This window comes from Puma concolor, chromosome A2, assembly GCF_028749965.1.
Source record: "Puma concolor isolate L17-30 chromosome A2, mPumCon1.1.hap2, whole genome shotgun sequence".
Classification (NCBI taxonomy): Eukaryota; Metazoa; Chordata; class Mammalia; order Carnivora; family Felidae; genus Puma; species Puma concolor.
Window position 1 is genome coordinate 126,855,453 of NC_141668.1, and position 24,874 is coordinate 126,880,326.

General features: G+C 36.9%; 1 protein-coding gene across 5 annotated transcripts in view; it reads right to left on the reverse strand.

The window, feature by feature from the left end:
* The window catches only part of CNTN4 (contactin 4), a 903,676-nt gene that overhangs the window by 873,008 nt on the left and 5,794 nt on the right, over window positions 1-24,874 (reverse strand). The window contains exon 1 of one of the 5 annotated variants that reach the window (XM_086697564.1): window positions 24,337-24,466. The exons of 3 other annotated variants lie outside the window; for them this stretch is intronic. The gene's annotated coding sequence lies outside the window, so the exon portion shown is untranslated. Of the gene's footprint in view, window positions 1-24,336; window positions 24,467-24,874 lie in introns of those variants that run through there. One more of the 5 variants, XM_086697566.1, reaches the window with a different exon arrangement.

The following is a 24,874-nucleotide window of genomic DNA, read 5'->3' on the forward strand; positions in this document are numbered from 1 at the left end:
TAATTAGAACTGCATCTTGGCTTTTTAATTTAGTGTGTGTTTAAGAATTATATTTTATTACCTGAATTAAATACCATTGGTTCCACATTTGTAGGTTTCTCACGGGCTTGCTGTTCAGTCATATCATATCCTCTTACTCATAAAGAATTGGAAAAAATCAGAGATTTGAATTATAATCCCAACCTGGGAAAGCTACATTTGCCTATACTGTCAGATGTGGCTCTCAATGGTTCTGAGCTCCAGAATAAAAGACTAAGCCACTGCAGCATCTTTTCTCTAGGGCTAAATTTTAACTTCATACGAAAGATAGGGAGGCTCTATTTCCAAAATTAAAATGTCAAGCTGAGGATAAACATGTACAAATCCTCATATGACAAAAATAAAAATTGTTAACTTGTTAAAAAGGAGAAAGCAGGCCAAAAATACAGTCACTTGTGTTAAACCACCTATCAACAAAGCGAGACTTAAAAATATCTAACGTAACTGCAGTTTCAGGAATGTAACCTTTAACAGAATTACCTGGTCAGCATAAGTGAGGTATTCCACAGGGCAGACCCTTCCATTCCCCTTAGGAGGGTGGTCTTGCCTAAACAGTGCATTCTTTGCTAATAATTTCCTCTCCCCATCCCTTTTCTGCCTTCAAAAACCCTTCCTTTTCTACAACTCTGCAGAGTTCCTTTCTATTACTACATGGGATGCCGCCCAAATCATGAATTGCTACATAAAGCCAATTTGATCTTTAAATTTACGCACCTGAATTTTCATTTAACAATTCAAACCAGAAGGGCATATGGAGAGCCTTATTCTGACAGTGAGTAAAGTTGTGATGTACTCTATCATTTTTCCACTGTAGTTTTTTAGATCCTTTTTAAAAATTCTTAAGATATATCTTATTTTTTTATTAACTTTTTAAAATTTTAATTCCAGTACAATTAACATACAATGTTATATTCATTTCAGGTGTACAATATAGTAACTCAACAATTCCATACATTACTCAGGGCTCATCATGAGAAGTGTTATCTTTAATCCCCAACACCTCTTTCACCCATCCCCCACCCATTCACTCCAGGTTTAAGGTGTATTTTAATTCACAGTGTAAATGGTTTTGGGGAGCAGGCAAATGATAACAGGTAAAATTTACACGTAATGCTAGTTGTGAAAAAAACCTTCATTTTGGAAAACAGGTCTATCTGCCAAGCTGCAATATTCTTTCATGAAATCACCAATATAAATTTGTTGAAAGGATCTATCTGTTCATACAAACTCTGATATGTGCTATGTCATTTTATGTACAATCTGGTTAAGTAAGTAGGTAAATGAAGAAAATGAGTCTTACAAAAGCCAGGAAGTGTGTTCAAGGTCATGTAGTTAAGTGCTAAGCAGATGATGCAATAGACCATTCATTAAAAACAACCTAATAACAGGGTGAAGAGCTTCTCTCCAAAGTCTCCAGTTTATTTTCAGTTTTCATGAATTTTTCAGAGAGCATCTGTTTTTAAGTAAGTAGAAACATACCTAGGGAAAATAAGACCCATTATAAGAAATTAAAATCAAAGTCCAGAAACATGTTCTTCTTTACATGTGTGCTAAAGGAAATTTAAAGCCATCTACACTTATTTCTGAGAATATAAGGGAATGCAAAATGGCATATCTAAAATAACTTTCTTTATCCATCCCTGCACTGTCCAAAACTACTGATTTCTTCTCATAAATCCCCTAAGGAAACCAGAAGTTCTTTTGTTTCTCATTACAAATAGCTACATCCAATACCCAAAGAAGGTCTCTGCATCCATACCCAAAGAATACTGTTTTGTGTAGGTTTAGATGAGTATTTGAGAACAAGGTTGCATGAGCAAGGACCACAAGAAGAGTTCTGTTCTATTTTAAAATAATAATAAATTTAAAATCTTGAGAAATTCAGGGATAAATTGAGAAATTCTTTTATTTTGTTTTCCTGAATAATTTATTGGCCTTTAATGTTCTAATATATATTATGAATTGACAAGAAAAGCATTTCTCAAATATTTATCCTTAGAAAATTATGGTTTGTACTTCTTGAATGTACCATACGGTGTATTTTGGATAATGTTTCTCAATAATACATCAAAATCAATCCATCGATTTAGGATACCTATAAAACCAAAATCTAGCCTATTTTTGAGTATTTCTAGCGATATCTCACTACATGTTGAAACAATCTATTTATTTTAAGACCATTCCACTAAGTTGCCTCCCTGTGGTTCCTTTAATATGTCTTGGTTCTTATCTCTGTGCAGATGCAAAACAGATCTTCCACTTGAAAGTCTTTTGTATATGTGAAGGCTTCTACTCTAATCCCTTGATGAGAATCCCTGAGTCTCCATCACTGTGAACTAACCATCCTAAATTCTTCATGGTTTGGGAGGCTGCCCCTTGCCAAACTGACCTCCTCATGATATATGCTTGTTTGGGAGATAAAAGTAGTGTAGAACGCAGATCTCAGAGTGTGATCATGTCCACACTGGATGAAAATTGACCCAGTTTTCCAAGGTCCAAGTCCTGAATATGTCACTCACCATCTGAGACCTTGACAAGTTAGCTAACTTGGTCTAAGCATCAATCCACTCATTAGTCAAACAGTGGTAACAATAGTTCTTGACATCGTGAGGTTTCTGTGACCATTAAACTTAAAATATTGAATGTGCCACATAATAAGTATTCAATAAGTATTAGCTACTATCAATATGTCCATTTTGAAATATGTATTTTCTTTTAGCCAATTTAAAAAAAATAAAATTTACCAAGTACTCAACGTTGACTGATTGGCTCAGGGTTGTAATCAGCAGGTAATGGAACAATGAGGAAAGGAAATGGCAGAGGATTAAAAATAAGCCACAAATTATCGGCAAGTAGATAAAGCCCTGACTGTATAATCGTTACCAAACAGACTTTATCTTTGTCTTCCCATGTAGTAACATGTCACTTTCTTTGAACAGTTTCATTGAAACACACTCTGCAAAAGCTTTCAATTTGAACAAAAAATAGGGTGTATAGAAATAAACATCTTTTAACGGCATAAACTTCAACTTTTCCCTGCCCTGCTTGAAAGAATGGCATTCAGAGGCAGAACAAAATTCAGTGTCAAGTAATTTTCTACTCATGATCTGATGCCAGTCAACTTTGAGCTTGCTTTTGGCTATACCAGTGGAGCTTACAATCTTTTAATTCAGTGCATGAGTTATAGTTCCCTGTAGCACCTTTTAAGCACTGGCAGAGTTCTACAACAATGATGAATGTATTTCCATTTAGCCCAAACCTCTAGCATCTCTCATAGGCGCAAGAATTGTTGGAACTGAGGAGCTGAACTGAACATAGCATATATTTCCAATATACATTCTGATCCTTCTATAATTGGTGGAGTTGTGAGCTCTTGGCACGAGTATAAAAAGTTGAGACTCAAATTATCTGTCATTCAACTTCTTTGATATTTTAGGAATGTTCTTGATTTTTATCAATTAAAAAAAGTGAATAGAGGAAACAGACTGGTTTCAATCATGTACTTGTTCTCAAAGGATTATTGAGTATTACATAGTTAAGGTAGCCTGAATTTCCCACTATATTAGGATCATATAACATCTCTCTCTTTCACTCCATTTAATTTGATCAAATATTGAGTTCTTTCAACTGAGTTCTTAAGAAAAAAAAAAACGGGGGGGGGTCGACAGAGATGAGAGAGAAAGAGAGACAGCGATAAAGAAAGAGATACGGAAAAGACAGAAACAAAGAAACAAAGAAACAAAGAAACAAAAGAGGAAAAGGCATCCACTAGGTTCTCAAGGATGATTCCCCAGAAAGACACTTCTGAGACTTCTCTGATCCGTTATCTCAGAACATGAAGCCATACCCTCAGCCACACAGGACTGTGGTGGACACCCGGTAAAGGGTAAGTGATCATAGGGTAGTAGTCTACCAGATAAGATAGCCCATAGCAAAGGCACTGCTCCCAGAACTGGGGGATCCAGTCTTTTCATGAAAAAAAAAAAAGCAGGTAGGAGCACCTGGGATGGCTCAGTCGGTTAAGCATCCAACTTTGGCTCAGGTCATGATCTTGAGGTTCATGAGTTTCAGCCCCACATCGGGCTCTGTGCAGACAGCACAGAGCCTGGGCCCTACTTCAGATTTTATGTCTCCTTCCCTCTCTGTCCCTCCCCTGCTTACACTGTCTCTCTTTCAAAAATAAATAAATATTTTTTAAAATTAAAAAAAAAAAAGCAGATAATTCACTGGAAAAGACCGAGGGAAAAAAAAAACACAGATAAGAAAGATGAGCAAGACAGAATGAATGGGTAAATCTTATTCAGTGTACAACAGTGGAATAAGGATCCTTCAACTATTAATGCTCCTAATGAGGTCAATGTCAAAAAATCGCATATAACCTTCTAGTCCTGAACTGCCTTCTGCTGGCTGAGGTCCATGTATACTACAGTTGTGTACCTTTCCCAAAACTCACATCCAAACCTTCTATGTGGAAGATATTTCTCTCTTCTTTATTTCTGTATTTCACCTTCCAATAAATTCCCCTTACTTAATAGAACTTAAATAAGTCTCCACTGCTTGCAACCAAAGGAGAGCAAAGCACATCTAAAATTAAGAAAGCCATTACTTGATGAGTTTTCAACCATGTTTAAAGTTACAGTCTCTCCTCCTCCCCTCAATCTTTTCATACACAGCACTTAGTTTTGTATATCTAATTAACCTAATTATCATTCCATTCAAAACAATTATGTGCTAAGGAGCTAACACCATCAAGTATAGGACTATAGAACTGCAAGGTTCACAGTAAATCTTATTAGTTAATGATTAAACAAAGCCCAAAGGACAAAAAAATTATTAAATCAATATTTCTTAATTATAAAGCATAAATCTACTAGAAACCCAGATCTCTACTTCTTCCTGCCCAGAAAGTACAAGAAAAGGTGTCAGATAAAGAAACCAAAAGTAGAATTCACTCATACATTTACTAAGCATTTTAATATTAAGGACTGCGTAACACATTGAAAAGTGTCATCCTTTGGGAACACAAAGGAAAAACACAGTCAATTATATTTTTTTTTCCATTTTGGCTCATAAGAGCCTGAGGGTTCTAAATAGATAGAAATCAGTGAGCTCCTCAAAAAATCAAAAGCAAAACCATATATGCATTGGTGGACACTCCATAAAGACAGTGAATTTTTGGAGTGCCTGGGTGGCTCAGTCAGAGCCCTCAGTTCAAGTCCCACATTGGGCTCCAAACTGGATGTGAAGCCTGCTTTAAAAATTTAATTAAAAAAATAAAAAGTAGGGGCACCTGGGTGGCGCAGTCGGTTAAGCATCCGGCTTCAGCCAGGTCACGATCTCGCGGTCTGTGAGTTCGAGCCCCGCGTCGGGCTCTGGGCTGATGGCTCGGAGCCTGGAGCCTGTTTCCGATTCTGTGTCTCCCTCTCTCTCTGCCCCTCCCCCGTTCATGCTCTGTCTCTCTCTGTCCCAAAAATAAATAAACGTTGAAAAAAAAATTAAAAAAATAAAATAAAATAAAAAAATAAAAAATAAAAAGTAGAAAAAAATCAGGGGTCACCTGGGTGGCTCAGTCGGTTAAGTGTCCAGCTTCAGCTCAGGTCATAATCTTACAGTTTGTGAGTTTGAGTCCCACGTCAGACTCTGTGCTGACAGCTCAGAGCCTGGAGCCTGCTTGGGACTCTTTGTCTCCCTCTCTCTCTGCCCCTCCCCCACTCATGCTCTCTGTCTCAGAAATAAAATTTAAAAACAAATTTTTTAATAAAAAAAAGAAAAAAATCAAGCAACAGGGCATTTATTTTTTTAATATTCACTTATTTTTGAGAGAGAATGAGCAGGGCAGGGGCAGAGAGAGAGAGAGACAGAATCCAGAACAGGCTCCAGGCTCTCAGCTATCAGCACAGACCCTGATGTGGGGCTCAAACCCACAAACCATGAAATCAATATCTGAGCCAAAGTGGGATGCTTAATAGATTGAGCAACCCAGGTGCCCCTGCGGGGCATTTATTTATTTAAAAAAAAAAAGCCAGTGAATTGTTTAATACTCAGACCTGCGAATGGCTATATTCACAACTCCAGAGTCAATAAGACAACAGGTCTTAGTAAGTCATAATAAGATAACACTACAGGAAGGGTTTCTGATACAACACAGGGACAATCAATGTCAAATATATCCATCAGGAAAGAAATCCTAAACATGGTGGGAGTTTTAAAATTAAAACACACACACACACATACATACACACACTAACAAAAAAAAAACTCAGGGATCTAGAAGTCTTAATAGAAATCTATGCAGACAATGCCTTTGAGAAAAGGGTGACTTCAAAGAGAAAAGAATCCTCTATTTACCAAGCCACTGTTACCTAAAAATGCCCCATTTTAACAACATTCCAAGATGATTTTAATGACATGGTTAATGGGGTTGAGAAAACTAGTGTGAATGCAAGCTGACATTGACATTTTCTCACTACTACACTGTTCATACTTTTTGGATAATCCCTTCTCCTGTCCCTTACTACCTCACCTCTCCAAAATGTTTCATTGGGCTGGACATTTAACCTGACTTCTTTGGCAAACTCTTAGACTGAATATGTTGCTGAACTATTTTAAGTCATTTCCCTCTAATCTGTATTCTATGTGCAAGCCTTGCCACAGGGAGATTCCTCTTGCTCTGCATGCTTTATAGTCTAAGGTTCTGGCTTCTGGCTTCTTTGTCTTTGTGGAATTGTTAGAAATCTTCCTAGGTTCTTGGCTTTGACTAGCCCACAACTTAAAGTATTTTTATCTGTTTATCTATTTACAAACTCACCAGGGCCTAATCAAGAAGAATTAATCTAGTCATGTACCTTCTTCAGCACTCTTAATTGCTGTACATTTCATTTTTACTTGGGAGACCGAGTCAAGATGGTGTCAAGTTGCCTGGTGATCCCAAATGTAGCTTTGATGTGTTAAGTGGTGCAGGACAAGAATTGTAAATCTGAAACTCCAACACTCATCTCTTAGCCCCAACACACAAAGTAAATTTCTAAGGAAACCTCCAGCAATAAATCATCATATGTCAGCGACTAATTACAGTCATTGTAGTGCTAGGAAACTGCAGCATCTCAATAAATCTTGGGAGATGTCATTTCAAAAACAGGTCATGGGTGGTATGAGAGGACACAGTACTGCTGGATTCAGGACAAGAAGACGTATCTGAGCATCCCCCTAAGAGTAATAGCACAGTATCTGGATCAATCAAAGAAAGGGACCCTTCAGGGGCACGTGGGTGGCTCAGTCAGTTAAGCATCACTTTGGCTCAGGTCATGATCTCATGGTTTATGAGTTTGAGCTCTGCATCAGGCTCTGCGTTGACAGTTCAGAGCCTGGAGCCTACTTCCGGTTTCTGTGTCTCCCTCTCTTTCTGCCCCTCCCTCCCTCCCTCTCTCTCATAAATAAACATTAAAATTAAAAAGAAATTAAAAAGAAAGGGATTTAAAATTAGGGAATTTAAAATTAAGGAATTTAAAATTCTTTTTAATTTAAAATTAAAAAGAAAGGGACCCTTTAGACAAAGCACCATTTAAAACTGCCTGGATATTGGTCACCAAGGACCTCTTTAACACGTAAAGATCAGTATATGTATGTGATTCTGAAAGCTCACTTGCAATGATGTAAAATAACAGGGAAAATACTCATGGAAGCAGGTGTAGCTATGTAACAGAAGTCAACCATGACCTTGTACGAGAATGCCTAATATAAGCTGCTCTGCATAGGTATGTGATCACTTATAAGGCTTTGTGAAAATCACTAATGTTGACAGATTATGGAATGAACTTCTGCTAATCACTGAGGGAATACTAAATCAATTCAAAAGTTATGAAGACATTGTTAGGAAAATGTAAATTGTGATGATTTCTTTGGAGGGCAATCTGGAAATAACTATAAATGTCAAAAATGCAAAATGTACTACTTTTAGACTGCGAAATTCCAATTCCTCCTTCAAGAATGTATTCTACAGGTATATTCACATATATCTACAAAACTAATGTTTATAGTAACAAAGGCCTGTCAAGAACATAAATGACAATGAACAGGGTTCCAGTATTATAACTTTGGTACAAGGAAATAAATATTCCAAGTAGTCATTGGCAAGCAAAAAATAGCTATGTATATAGACTGATGGGTACTGATATCTAAAATTCACCTTCATGTGAAGAAAGGTATTCCATTCACTGTTTATGTATATATACATTATATATATATATATATTATATATATATATATATGTGTGTGCATATATATGTGTGTATATATATGTGTGTGCGTGTGTGTATATATATATATATAATGTATGCATTATATAAATTTTTATATTGCCTTTTAATTAAAGAAGTAACATACATGTGCTCATAAAAAGTAAACATCTCTGGAAAGTTAAACAAATAATAATAACAGTGACTCCAGAGAAACAGCTAGCAGAAGATGACAGAAAGGAAGTTTAGTTTTGACCAGATACCCTTTCATACTATTAAAATGCATACTCACAGACACATAACCTTTACAGGAAAATAATTAAGAAAAAAATACAAAGGGTTATAAAGGCAAACTGAAATGGAAAGTTCAGACATTATCCAGGGAAATTAAACAACATTAATAGCCAGTCCAAATCAATCAAGGTCCCAGACCCTACTTTTTCATCAGTACCAGATTTTTTCTTTTTAATAATATGGATAATTACCTTAACTCTTCAACAGTGTAGACAATACATTAAATTCTTCAAACTATGAAATGGAATCTCTGCCAAGTTACAGGTTTGACATTTGTTTTATTCTTCAGTGAGAGGCTTCTTGTATAGCACAAGTTCTACAGTAACCTATTTAACAATTCTACAGGACTGGAGGACAAAGAGGTACAGCCATATAACTTCTTTGAGTTGAGTGAAAATGATACTCAGGGCTGTAATGACTTCCTAGCCTTTGGTAGTGACTTGAGAATGAATGAATGAATGAATGAATGAATGAATGAATGAAAGCAAGCAAGCAAACAAGCAGGCAGGCAAAAGAAGGGAAGGGGTGGAAAGAAAAGAAGAGGAAAGGAAAAAAGACAACACAAGAGACAATCATATTTTTAAATTCAGTAAGTTGGTAAGCCTAGAGTTTCAAGACACTTCAGATATTGAGATAGCCTCCGAGTCAACAATATGACATTCTAAGATTTAAGATCTAGACAAGCATCCATGAGCCAGCCTTACATAGTAATCTATGTTCATGACATTCATAGTCATACTAAAAAAGAAAACACAAAAACAAACAACAAGCCAGCCTTAGATAGTAATCTATATGCATAACAGTCATAGTAAAAAAGAACAAACAAAAAAAAGCTATTTATTATGTAGATGCTTCATGTATGATTTACAGGGTATGAAAGCTAAACATATTTAAAAACTAGTCCAGTGTGAAATTAAGGTTTTCTCTATAATACTCTTAAACTTGAGTCCACCTAAATTAACTTCATTTTACCAGTGTTACATTTTCCTACAACCTTCTATTCACGACCTTCACTCCCAACATCCACCTTCACTCAGTTTAGTCTAAGGTTTTCTTGACCAACCACAATTTGATCATTTACACATAATAACAAATCAAGTTATGAATCAACCTCTTCCTTGCCTACTGTCTGTAACTTTGCTAATTATTTGTAGGATTAGCATCTTCTCAAGTTTCAGCTTCAAAATTCATATTCACTATGCCATCTAAGGTAGATCCTTCCTACATTACTCTCCATTGTAGAACCCTCATCTACTTCACAACACCTATTTCAGTTTTTGTTTTTAATGTAAGTATTAATTAACTTTTTTTATAGTCTTCCCTACTAGAATCAAAGCTCCATGAAGCCAGGGTCCATTTCTGGCATTTTTCTTTTATACTGACAGGACCTACTGTTGCCCTAGTACTTAGAAGTACTCATTATGATAGGTTCATGGATGAAAGAAGTGAATTGTAGAAGAATAGCCCACTCACATTTTTCTAAATTATCCCACTTTGACAAGAAGACCAAAGCTGCATCTGAAAACCTATAATGCCACAAAATCATAGGGAGCAACAAATTCTATTTTGAACTTTCTATGATTTTATTTACTCTATATGGCATTTATGAAATTGCCCGATACATGCGAAAATATCACCAATGTAGGAGATGGAAGAATTTGGTGTCATCTGTTGCTCCTCATACTTCAAACATATGATGGCAAGTAGATTTATTTTAAGAAAATGGCTTACAAAGGGGCACCTGGGTGGCTCAGTCAGGTAAGTGGCTGGCTGACTTTGGCTTAGGTCATGATCTTGTGGTTAATGAATTTGAGCCCCGCGTCGAACTCTGGGCTGACAGCTCTGAGCCAGGAACCTGCTTTGGATTCTATGTCTCCCTCTCCCAAAAATAAACATGAAAAAAAGGAAGGAGAAAGAAGAAAGAAGAAAGGAAGGAAGGAAGGAAGGAAGGAAGGAAGGAAGGAAGGAAGGAAGGAGAAGAAGAAGAAGAAGAAAGGAGAAGAAGAAGAAGAAGAAGAAGAAGAAGAAGAAGAAGAAGAAGAAGAAGAAGAAAAAGGAAGGAAGGGAGGAAGGAAGGAAGGAAGGAAGGAAGGAAGGAAGGAAGGCAATGGCTGACATGATCATGGAAGCTATCAAGTACAAAATTTGCAGAGTAGGCAGGAGACCTATAGGCAGAAGATGTGGGGAAGAGTTGGTGTTGCAGCTTGAGTCTGAAAGCAGTCTGTTGGAAGAACTCTCAGTCTTCCTTGGGGGAGGTCAGTGTTACTTAGAGCCTTCAACTGAACGCATGAAGCCTATCCACATTATGGATCTCCTTTATTCAAAGTCTCCTGATTTAAATGTTACTATCACCTAAAAAAATTTCATAGCATCACCCAGACATGTTAGACCAAATATATGGACCATGGTCTAACTAACCAAGTTGACGCATAAGATTAGCCATTATACTTTATTAAAAACACTGTACTGTCATTTACATTTACCCAATTTATTTTATCTGGCAAAATGAAAGACAAAAAACTGAAAACTTGTTATATCATCACAACATATGAAGGTAAGTGTTTTTAAAATGAAACATCATTTTCTGAGTGACTAATAAGCATGCAATTGAACCCATACATAAATCCACTAAGTTTTATTGCCAATAGTCAAATCATTTTTTCCCTTTGTTTAAATTTGTGGCCAGAATAACAAAATCTGTCAAACACAGTATTTTCTAGAAGCTTAGCAATACCTAAAAGCCTATACTGATGAAAAATGTTTATACATTGAATTTTGAGTATTCAAACACATTCAGAATATCATTTACCTACACAAATTATCAATTTACTGTAACTACAAAAATTCTGTTTACCTGCATATGCCAATCTCTGTTTGAAAACCCTATTTTCATATGGTTCTCAACATCTGAAATACCTTCCCACACCCTTATAATTTATGAAGACTTACCATCCCTCCAATAAAATATAGTTCTGAAAGCGTGTACATACTGACATCTTTTAGCCATATATCGATCATTAAACATAAAAATCTCTTCCTCAGCCAGGATTTCAAACTGGTTTAAAGCTTTAGGTCACAGACAGGCATACTAGAGATCTGACATAAGTACTGATATTTACTAGTTGTATGACCTGAATCAAGTTATTTAATCTCTTAGTTTTCTCATCACAATACCTAGCTCATAGGATGGTAAGTTTCAATGATAATAAAAGAATTTAACAACTTGCCAGTACATTGCTAAGTATTCGATTAATGCTACTCATTATAATTAGAATTTACTTAGACAACCCATAGATATATAATCTCTACATGTTTTACATGTATATATCTAGATATATAGATAGATAGATATAGATATATTTTGGATATATATTTAGATATATAGACAGATTTTTTTTCTTTTTTTTTTCTCAGAGAGTGTCTCCAATAACTGGGCGTATTTCTTCCTAAAAAGAAGTTTCTATTATAATCAGGAAAATAAAGGTATTTGAATAACTACCTGGAAACTATAGCATAATTTATGTATTTATAGATATATACATATACACAAGTGTGTATGTTTATGTACATATATATGTAAATTAAGTAAAGCCACCCCACACATGAAACATTTTTAAAAAACTGGATGATATGAAACACACAGTAGGACAAAATTTCCTAAAGGATATTCCAAAGACTATTTCACTCTGTCTTTGGTCTCAAAACTTGCTGCATTTAATGAAAATCATCTGGGAAGCTTTTAAAAAATTCCATTACCCAGAACCCACCTTTATTCTACAGCAACTAAACCAAATGATTTTAATGAGCTGCCAGGGCTGATAGCCACAACCATTAGATGTTTAGGAGACAGGGACTGTCACTGGACACTGCAAGTTTGCCAAAATTCTTACGTCGAAACCTTATCCCCCATGTGATGGTAAATGAAAGTTGGGCCTCTGAGAGGTGTTTGGCCATGAAGGCAGAGCGCTCATGAATAGGAGTAGGGTCTTTATTTTAAAAAGATCCCAACCAAGGGTGCCTGGGTGGCTCAACTGATTAACCATCCAACTTCAGGTCATTATCTCAGGGCTGGTGAATTTAAGCCATAGGGCTCTGGGCTGACAGCTAGGAGCCTGGAGCCTGCCTCAGATTCTGTGTCTCCATCTCCCTCTGCCCCTCCTCTGCTTGCATGTGCGCTTGCTCTCTCTCTCTCTGTCCCTGTCTCTGTCTCTCTCTCAAATATAAATACATATTAGAAAAAACTGTTTAAAAAAAAAGACTCAGAGTTTACAGTGCTGGTTGCTCATGAACAAGAAAGTAGGTTCTCATCACACACTGTATATGGCAGCAATTTGATCCTGGATTTTCCAGCCTTCAGAACCATAAGGAATAAATTTCTGTTGTTTACAAGGCACTTCATCTATGGTACTCTGATAAAAGTAACCCAAACAGCTTACAACATTACTCAAATAAATTTCAGAAACATGTATTCACAAAGCACATAAAGATTCTGAGATGTACTAATGTAAAAAAAAAAAAAAAAAAAAAAAAAAAACCTGTTTAAAAATCCAGAACTTCCTAAGCTCATTTTCCTAAGGAAAAAAAATTTCCTAAGAAAAAATTTTAAAGGGAATCTATTTATATCTTGAAGAATTAGTGTTCTTCAGAACATGCTCTAGTTCCTAAAACTGGCTGAACATCAGAATCACATGGGGAGTATATTCAAAATATAGCTTCCTAAAATTCATCCCTAGACTCTGATTCAATACCTCTAGAGCTGGGCTGTCAATCTTTATTTTCTTGCAAAGTGCCAAGGTTTTTCTCACAATCATATTTTGTAGCACTTACCCCCCAGAGTTTTTTTTCAGTCCCATAAACATGGCCCCCTCTGCTACTTCCAAGTTAAGGTCATGGAATGGTCTTTATACCTGATAATAGGCCTCCTACAATGCCTTGTTTCTAAAAGAAAGTGAGTAAAAGTTTAGTGGTTAATGGCTATATATGAAAGAGTATTAGAAGATCATTGGGCCTGGGGTGCAACTCAATTAACAATGCCGGATCTGAGCTACATCAGAGACTTTTATTTTCAGGCTACTAGAAGGCACCCTGGAGAAATATTAGGTCTAAGGATAGTAACACCAAGACTCCTATATTTGGAGGTAGCAAGTTTGCAGGCTAAGCCCCAAAAGCTAAGCTTTAGCTCCTTACTAGATAACAGAGCCTCCAGAAAGACCTATGTAGAAAAGACTTATTAGTATCAGAGATGCCAAGGTGGGAACTTGCGGCTGCTGATGTTATGAATTATGATGTTACATGAATTACTCATAAAAGACACAGGCTTATGAAGAATCAACATAGTGTCTGTAATTGCATGAAATGTTAGAACTCTTTTTGGATAATATCACTTATCCAAACGTGAAAAAAGGAAGGCAGAAAGTTTTGCATGCCAAATTTCCAGCCATCTTTCCCTATTCTACAGAACCCTGGGATGAGAGTACTCAATTGTAAACTGTGGAAAATGTCATAGGCTGGTGAAGGGAATGACTTTTCCAATTCCTAGAAAGGCCTCAAACTAGTAAATGATGCATCTTGAAAAGGTAACCTATGTGTCTGTGGTGTACAAGTTCCCAACAGAAAGATAATGGGATAACATTATAAGGCAGGTGGCAAATAAAAAGTATCTCCAAACATATGCGCATACCAGAATAACTTCTTTACATTTCTTTGGTAGCAACAAGAATAACCAACTCTGAAAGCCTAAGAAAAAGGGGACCTTATAAAAAGCATCTGTGCAGATCACAGGACAGAAGAAAGAAACAAGGAATCAAGCAGCCCCAAAAATCCCCAGGAGCAGATACCACTGGACAGTTAGGCCAGGACAATAACAAAGTAAAAATATATATATAAATAAACCCTCGTATTTCTTCAGCCTACATCACTGAGCTCAAGATTCCACATGAGGAGACAGATGCTGATAATTTGAACATTCAGAGGTGCAGGTCACATGCCTGCACATTTGGTACACTGAGGCAGAGGAAGGGCCTAGCTGAGAAAGTCACCAGAAAAACTTCCCCAACTACTTCCTAGATAGAAGTGGACTTGGGATTTATCAACCAACAAGACCAAAAATAGTGGAAGCAATTTTGCTGTTGAGAAGGTGGACTTGTTCCTGTGGATTAAAAGAAAAATATGTCCACTACAGTATGAATACTTATTAGAAATGTTGTCAAGCAGTGTTAATTTCCCTTCAACAATATCTTAGGACAGCAAATGCAAAGGAATGCACCTCAGTCACAGGAGAGAGATATGAAATGAAGCCAGAAAATATGATGGATAGCAGATGGGCACTGGACACCTTGCTCTGTAAACCTCTAATATTTCAAATAAAATGTATTTAAGAAAAGAATATCTTATACTTAATTGAAATTGCCCACTTGGTAACCTACATCCATAAGACAATTGTTTTCATACTGCAATATAAAATCACTTAATTACCTTGTGAGATGCATTTTTTTCATTACATGCATAAGAACCTTTGTTGTTTGCTCATTTTCTGGGTTTTCTAATTTAAGCCCCATTCACTTATTAATCCCTATGCATAGTGAATTTAAATATGAAATAAAATACATTAAACAAGTATAAATATTTCATATAAATAAAATGAAAATGCAGTTTTGTACTCAGTTTACTGTTATCCTACATAATTAACATGAACTAGCATAGGAAATAAGAACTAATCATAGGTCAGGGATACATCTAAAAGCCTAGACAACTTATGGATACCACTCTACATACTACGCCAAATACATTATTCATATCTCACACAAAATTCAGATAGACTTTCAAATTTAACAATCTGATGTCATCCTGACACTTTAAAATACTTCATGACTGTCCATGGTCTACAGAATATGGTCCAAATTTCTCTTATTCTCCAAATTATCTCACAGGTTACAGATGCTAGTTCGTACAATTCTATGATTCACAAATGACAATCACAACTTGTTCTCTGCCCGACCCATGGCGCATCATTCTCATTCTAGTCTATGAAACTGTATAATGCTAAGACTCTGCTGCCATGCTCCCACATCCCTAAGGTTCACTCATATCATACCCAGCTCTTTGTCATTCTCTTTGTCACTCTCTGTCATTTTCTCTCATGACCCATAACACTGTATACACTACACCCTCTTTAAGTGTTCTTTCCAAACCCAACATTCAAATATTGTCCATCTTTCCACTTTATCTCAATTATGAATTCTTCCCCATAATCTCTACACAAGTGCTATCATAATATCCCACACCACATTGTAATTTGAGTTTTCATACTAAACAAAGAACTTTTTGAAAACACAAGTGACATGTCTTTTCACACAAACACATACGCATGCGTGCTTACACCAGAAATCTATCCTTAGTAGTGGCTGTGTAAAAATTCACTAAAGGCTAATCAATTACAATGATGGGTAAAATGGTAGCTATTGTTCTCAAGGTTGCTAAACTCAGCATAAGCAAGAATGGCTTGAGAGACTCCACGAATAAGGGCTTCAAAAAGAACATGATGAGAACATATTCCCAAGAAATGAAAAAGCTTCCGTACAATGATTTCCAAAGCATTTTCTACTCCATTCATGTTGGCCGTATTCTATCTGAATTTCTAAAAAAGTGTGTTTGTGTGTGTGTGTGTGTGTGTGTGTGTGTGTATGTAGTATCCACCCTAATAGATTCTGACCATCCTTTGACCAAACTTTACTGTACCTATCTTTAATCCTGTAGTATTGGGTTCTTAACATATAATTAAGCACGCTGAGTATATACTTGACACTTAGGCGTAGTATCAGGTAACTAGTCACTTAAGTTAGTTAAGAATATGATATAAATCAATGCCTATCAATCTTTAATGTGAATACAAATCACCTGAAAAAAATGAAGATCCTGAATATAAGCCTGAATGGCAGCCAAAGTCCTGTATTTTTCACACAAGTTACCCGGAAATGCCATCTATTGACTACAATAGCATGAAGGTTGTGCGCAAACTTCCTCTATGAATGATATTCTTTTCTAAACTATAGACTATATACATAAGCCCTGATAGAATGGATGTTCTTAGTCAATGAGATATAGAGTACAAAACATCAAGGATCGGGGCGCCTGGGTGGCGCAGTCGGTTAAGCGTCCGACTTCAACCAGGTCATGATCTCGCGGTCCGGGAGTTCGAGCCCCGCATCAGGCTCTGGGCTGATGGCTGATGGCTCAGAGCCTGGAGCCTGTTTCTGATTCTGTGTCTCCCTCTCTCTCTCTGCCCCTCCCCCGTTCATGCTCTGTCTCTGTCCCAAAAATAAATAAACGTTGGAAAAAAAAAAAATTAAAAAAAAAAAAAAACATCAAGGATCAATAGCAAAATGAAATAACTGATGGACAATTCATTATATTATTTTCAGACATAAGAGAAACCGTCCCTATACCCCCTTAACTTACTCAGCCAGGTAATTTTAGTAATTGGGGATAGTGTAATCCATCAGTGTAAATATGTTTCTATAGTGCTTTCTAACACCTAAAAGCCTAAGAAGACAGAAATGGCAGGATTTCTACCATCCTTTCCATTCAAAGTGTATCCTTTAGGACTTTCACAAATACTTGGTCTGGTCCTCTGAAGATTCAGAGGTGTAGTACACAATGCATTCGGGAAATAATCTAATGACAGAGAGTACCAGGACATTAATGATTAAACCTGCAGTCAGGCTAATTTCCACAACAAAGCCACAACTTAGATTCTATAAGGTATAAGTAATGGATGAAAATCTGTCAGTGAATTAAGATTCTAATGTGAATCAACTTAGTAGATAGTAGGGGGACAATGTATATCACAATGGAAACCAGTAAACAAGTTCTTATTGTATGTGTTAGAAATACAGAAAGAATCATCAAAGTAATTAAGAAATCTAGTAAGATTAAAAGATCAATTGTAAACAAAACTATATAAAAGTATTATTTGAATCCCATAAACTACATAGTAAACATATGTGTGTGTGTGTGTGTGTGTGTATGTATAAGGAGGAAGTAGACAAACCTTAATGTTTCATTCCTTAATGGTTATACAAATAGGAAGTAAAATAACACTAACTCGTTTCTCTTCAAATATGTAAAACTCCTTAGTTGTAGGCATATTAATAATACACCAGTCATTATGTTACATTTGCTAAGTTTTGAAATGCAAAGCACTCATAGAGAGGCTGCTGCTCTCCAGAAGACACTGAAATTCATTTCTCAGTAATGTCACTATTACAAATAAAAAAATGTGTAAATCTTTTGAAAATTTTCAATCATATTTGACTGAAAGCAACTTGAAACATTTTTATATTTCTACTCTGTCACATGTCAGCATATCCTTTTGCAACATGGCAAGATGGGCTATAGCTGAAATAAAAAGAATACAAATGAGAACCTATTCAGTAATTCATTCTTTTTAATAAACAAGACTCTTGACCACAGCCAAAACCATTTTTTCCAAAGTGAAATCTCAAATAGTGCTAATCATATCTCAGTTCCGATACAGTGGCTCCTTATAATAGTCAACCATAAAACAACATCCTATAGAGATGTTGCCTTCCTCTTTTACACAGCCAACAGAGATATATCCATGGATAAAGACACAGGAACAAACATAAATCACTTTATTAAGTATTTTAAAAGAATGACATTTCAAGTGCATTAATCATAACTTTCACATGTTTCATCAACATAGGCGTCCTATCAAATAAAGGCATGAAAACAACAGGATCATAATAAGAAACTCAGCATTTTAAGGGATGATCTAATTATGTGCCTGGCACTAGGCTACGTGTATATATGAATAACTAATTTTAGTCTCACAACCTTGCAACAATACCCCCATCATACAGATGGGAAAATAAAGCTAGGAGTGGGTATATAAGTTAGGCTAATACTACATATATAATAGTGGTAGAGCCAGAATTTGAATCATCAAAGCAATCTGAATCACCAAGTCTACCTATAGCCTCTCTTTTACATCACATAAAACAGTAGACTGAATCCTAACCTAAAACATGGAATTCATCATTTGGGATATGCATTATATTATGTTCCTTTTCTTAAGGAATTAACTTTAATAGGGGCTCCTGACTGGCTCATTTGGTGGAGCATGCGACTATTGACCTTGGGGTTGAGAGTTCAAGCTTCACAGTGGGGTACAGGGATCACATAAAAATATAATCTTTTAGGGGTACCTGGGTGGCTCAGTGGGTTAAGCGTCCAACTTGAGCTCAGGTCACAATCTCACAGTTTGTGGGTTCGAACCCCGCCCTCAGCCTCTGTGCTATCAGTTCAGAGCCTGGAGCCTGCTTTAGATGTGTGTCTCCCTCTCTCTCTACCCCTTCCCCACTCTTGCAGTTTCTCAAAAAATGAATAAACATTAAAAGCAATTTAAAACAAATAAAATCTTCAAAAAAAAAGGGTTAACCTTAATACAATGAATTAAGATGCTACTTTTTTTTTTTAATGTTTTTAAATTTTTTTTAACGTTTATTTTTGAGACAGAGAGAGACAGAGCATGAGCAGGGGAGGGGCAGAGAGAGAGGGAGACACAGAATCCGAAGCAGGCTCCAGGCTCTGAACTGTCAGCACAGAGCCCGACACGGGGTTCGAACTCACAGACCATGAGATCATGACCTGAGCTAAAGTCAGATGCTCAACTGACTGAGCCACCCAGGCAACTCTAAGATGCTACTTTAAAGAAAACTACTAAAATTTGTAAAAGTTTATGAATTCAGAACAACAGAAGACTGTGGCTCTGAGCCACAGTAACATTTAAAAAAAATTTTTTTTAACGTTTATTTATTTTTGAGACAGAGACAGACAGAGCATGAATGGGGAAGGGTCAGAGAGAGAGAGGGAGACACAGAATCTGAAACAGGCTCCAGGCTCTGCACTGTCAGCACAGAGCCCGACGCAGGGCTCGAACTCACGGACGTGAGATCATGACCTGGGCCGAAGTCGGACGCTCAACCGACTGAGCCACCCAGGCGCCCCTGAGCCACAGTAACATTTAAAAAACTTCATTTCAGTTATTGAATGTATAGAATACAAATGACAATACGCTGGTGAACTGCTACTAATAAAAGAAGTGAGCAGAGTTATTGGAACTATGAATCCATGATAATCTATGTTATACAGTGCATATACAGACATTACCACCATCTTAATCATATCTAGAATTGTTGCAGTGTCTCGAACTCTGACCAGTTCAAACAAGAAAATGGAGAGGAAATACTAGTAATTTTAGGTAAGAATCTACTACCTGGTGAATGAGACCTGGAAAAGTGCCGAAGAAGATAAAAGGGAATGTCTTTGTATAGTAAAGACAATGAGTACAGACTTTTGAACAAATTTTATTGTACTGCAGGTAAGACAGTCAACATTTCACACCTGTAACACAGGAATCTTCACAAATGTGATTCTGGTGCAAAGCGTATCACAAACACATGTCACAATTTATCAAAGCAGTTAATTTTCTATTTCTACTATACTGCATTAACACTTTACCTCTCAGTTCCTCAGTCAGGATCTAGGAAAAGGTGAAACTGAGAAAACAGAAAATGTAAAACATCTGTATTACTCTCTCACTCAAAAAAAAAAAAAAGTCTGTTCGGTGGATGTGGGGTGGGGAGGTGGGTAGTGAGGAGAAAAAAAGAAAAGGTCCTTCAGAGCCTCATTCAGAATCTAGTCAAATTATTACATATAGTTTGAATGGCTTGTATATCTCTTATTTTCTAGTTCACAAACAGTAAGAAACAGCCAACAAATGGCTAATTCATCAAAGCAAGGAATTAAATATGACCCTCTTAAAGGCATCAGAAAGCAGACAGAGTTCACTCAGGTACCCGTATCTCAGCTGCACTTGATGTGATCCTATGGACACAGACCAGTATAACATTATTTATTTCAACAAATATATAAAGCAACTACATGTACTATGTTCTCTATAAACTGCAAAGATTATAGTATAAGGAAAATTCACTTAGTGCTTAGAATATGCCATGAACACTGTACTAGTCTTAATTATCATTTAATGTTCACAGAATCTCTGTAAGGTAGGCACATTCAACTTCACAGATTTTAAAAAATGCCTTGGGAAGGGTTAAGAACATGTTCAAGATCACACAGCTGGCAAGTGGCAGAACAAATCTAGGTCTGTCTGAATCAAAGGCCCATGCACGCTCTAGTCTAGACTACTATCCTATGTTCATCATGGTGATCCTCTGTCATCAAGAAGTAAATCAAACTTAGCCACCTATTTAAAGGGTGAAGTACTATTTTTACACAGATTCCCATTTAAAAAAAACTATTATTAAAGACAAACCTCTATTTATAATTAGTTCCAAGAATTGTAGACAACCATGTTTATATTATAATTTTTACCAGGAATTGGAAATGTGACGTGAGTAAACATTTTATTTTTAAGGATGTCATTCATCTAATTAAATACAGTAAAAAAATAGTCCTTGGACTTGTAATTAATTTGCTAATTTGTGCAAAGCCTAGAATCAATAGCTGGCTAACAGCTAATCAAATGAGTTAATAATGAAGGCAAAAAAAAAAAAAACCCACTCATATTTATATTTGATAATTGAAGAGCAATAATAATATAGGTAATAATACAAATCTGTACAATTCAAAATGATGGAAATGTGCCTAGAATCATGCCTCAGAATACATATTTAGGGATTTGAGTCACGTCATTTTTTGCTCACTGTTCTTCTCCAAACTGGACCGATCTCAGCATAAGCACAATTGTAACACCTGTCCTCACTGGAAATTTCCATGACAAATCTAAAAGGCACAGGCAATATGAATTATCAAGGTCTCCATTAGGACAAATGTGCGAGGTACAAATTTTCACACACAAAAGTTCCAGTCAAAGGTGGAGAGGATACCTTACAGGGTATGAACAAAGGAGACTTCTGTATGCATTTTTTTAAACCTCCAGACCATTATGGAATCAGCAGGGCTTCTGCTCTCCTAATCCTCATTTTCTCATGAACCAAACTCCCTTCCCAGAAATACATCACTTTTATTTAGTTAATAGTGATAAATACTCATTTTAACTGCTATGAGCTGAAACTGACCTTGTCCAAATATGGAAAATAGTTTCTCTTTCCAAAACATGAAAACTGCTGACTCTGGCTTTAAATAAACCAGAAAATGCAAACCTTGTCTAAAAAAGAACCAATCTCACAGCCAATTCCTGCTTTCTCAAATATCTTCTAATTACTCTCATGGACTTGTTTGCTCTAGTTATTATAAATTCCTGGTAATATCATTAATGCTCCATGAACATGTATTTTCTGAGCTTAATTTTATTTTTGATGTCTACCATGTTTTAGGCATGTGATATCAAAATATGAATATCATTAATGAATCGAAATATGTTTATTGGAAGCTTACTAGGATTTAGGCACTGAACTAAAAGTACTTTGCAAGTAGTATTACATATAGTATTCAGAAAATTCCTGTGCCTTTAGGTACTATCCAAATAGTATTTGTCCATCAATAAACAAGTGATTTTAATTTATTATATCCTTTAAGTATCTGAAAATTGCAAAATGCATATCATCCCATTATACAGCTGATGAACCTGAAATCTAGAAAAGGTAGATAACCTGCTATGACACACAATTACACAAAGTACAAAATGGATTTAAGACTGGGACGCCTGGGTGGCTCAGTAGGTCAGGCATCTGACCCTTGATTTCAGTTCAGGTCCTGATCACACAGTTCTGAGTCTGAGCCCCACCTGGGGCTCTTGCACTGACAACTGAGAATCCTGCTTGGACTTCTCTCTCTCCCCCAGCCCCTCTCTGCCCATCCCCTACTCATGCTCTATCTGTCTTGCGTGTAGTTTTCTCTATGTCTCATATAAATAAACATTTTACACAAAATGGATTTAGGACTGGTAAGAAATCTGTGTGACTCCAAAGTCCAAGCCCTTATCCACTGTCTCCAGGAACTCTCATGGTACTGAGTGACAAGCAAGATAACACTACAATGTAATATGTAGGACACTGAATTTGTCCCAATTTGCCCAGGACTTGACAGGTTTTAACACTGACCTTCCTGCATCCTAGGACCCTTCAGTCTTGGGAAAACCAGGAGGGCTGGTTACTTTCATGATAGGTGTCTTATCAGTGGCATGGAAAAAAAATAAAATAGGAGTCTGTACAGAAAAAGGCAATCATTTTTTATGCCTTAATAGTATTGAAAGAGGCTAAACAGAATGACAATTGAGTTGAGCATTACACAAACTGTAATAAACACCCTGGAGAAAGATGTCAAGAGTAGACCAGACACAAAGGCAATATAAACAAACACATGCAAAAAAATCAACTGGCAGGCTCTAGGGTGGGCACCTAGACTGCAGATCTGAAAGGGGGAAACAGGGAAGTGCAAATGGAAAGGAAAACATCATCTAGGAAGGAACAGGATAAATCTTATAAAAAGAAATTAAGCATGAGGATGCGGTTTTAACTTCCACTTCCCTTCACAGTTCTACAGAGATAGACTTTAAAGAAATAAGAGCTTTCACTTTATGATTTAGCGATGAATATATGTGCCTTGGTAGGGGAATGCCAAGTGACTTATTATAAGCAGCAAAAGATCTCGCCTTTCTACAGTCATTCTCACAGTGCACTAGGCCCTTTCTGGCAACGATTATTGTGGATAGGGAGAACTAATGCTCTTTCTTAAGTAGAAGGGCATGTTTCAATCCTTCAGTAGGCAAGAGAGTTTCTCCCAGACCATATGCACTAAGTATGGGATAGAACCCAACGATGGAATATCCTTAAGGACTAAAAATGAGAGAGCGGGAGATGCGAACAGGCAGAGCACAGAGACCTTTTAGGGCAGTGAAAATATTCTGTATGATATTATAATGATGGATAATATGTCATCATACATTTATGTGTCCAAACTCATAGAAGTACAACACCAACAGTGAATCCTAAGGTAAACTATGAACTTAGGGTGATTATGGTGTTTCAATTTAGGTTCACGTTGGGTAAAAAATGTACCATTCTGGTGAGTGATGTTGATAATGTCTGGGAGCAGGAGCATATGAGGAATCTCTGTACAGCCCTGTAAATTTTGTCATAAATCTGAAACTGCTCTTAAAAACCAAAGTCTTAGGGGCGCCTGGGTGGCGCAGTCGGTTAAGCGTCCGACTTCAGCCAGGTCACGATCTCACAGTCCGTGAGTTCGAGCCCCGCGTTGGGCTCTGGGCTGATGGCTCAGAGCCTGGAGCCTGTTTCCGATTCTGTGTCTCCCTCTCTCTCTGCCCCTCCCCCGTTCATGCTCTGTCTCTCTCTGTCCCAAAAATAAATAAACGTTGAAAAAAAAATTAAAAAAAAAAAAAAAAAAACAAAGTCTTAAAACAAAGGAATGGGATAGTAACAAAGGCCAACATTAAAAGGAAGTAAAGAGGGGCACCTGGATGGCTCAGTCAGTTAAGCATCCAACCTTGGCTCAGGTCATGATCTCACGGTTCATGAGTTTCAACTGCATCGGACGCTGAACTGCCAGATTCTCTCTCTCCCCCCACTCAAAACAAATAAACAAACATTTTTAAAAAGGAAGAAAAGGAATAGATACTTATCAGGCAAATAACACACACACACACACACACACACACACACACTGCTTTCTCCATACCTAAAGTGAGAGAAATAGAGAATTGGCCAGTAATCTCACATTTATTTATTAGAAATCTGTGACTTACCATTTGTTGAAAATCTGCTAGTTATTCACCATACCACTTTTTCTGGGCACTCAGTGTGACTCCATTTCTTAGCTTTCCTTGCAGGGAGGAATGGCCAAGTAAAAAAGTTCTGCTCAATGCAGTGTTAGCAAAAGCCATGATAACCACTCCCAGTATGGACGTATAAAAACATCCTATGAGGGGCGCCCGGGTGGCGCAGTCGGTTAAGCGTCCGACTTCAGCCAGGTCACGATCTCGCGGTCAGCGAGTTCGAGCCCCGCGTCGGGCTCTGGGCTGATGGCTCAGAGCCTGGAGTCTGTTTCCGATTCTGTGTCTCCCTCTCTCTCTGCCCCTCCCCCGTTCATGCTCTGTCTCTCTCTGTCCCAAAAATAAATAAACGTTGAAAAAAAAAAATTAAAAAAAAACAAAAAAAATAAAATAAAAACATCCTACGAAACTTGCCAGGACATTTCTCTCTTCACTCCTTGCCTGAATATGGACTCAGGGGACTTAGGAGGACGAAGCCAGGAAAAGGATAAAGAACTTGATTCCTCGAATG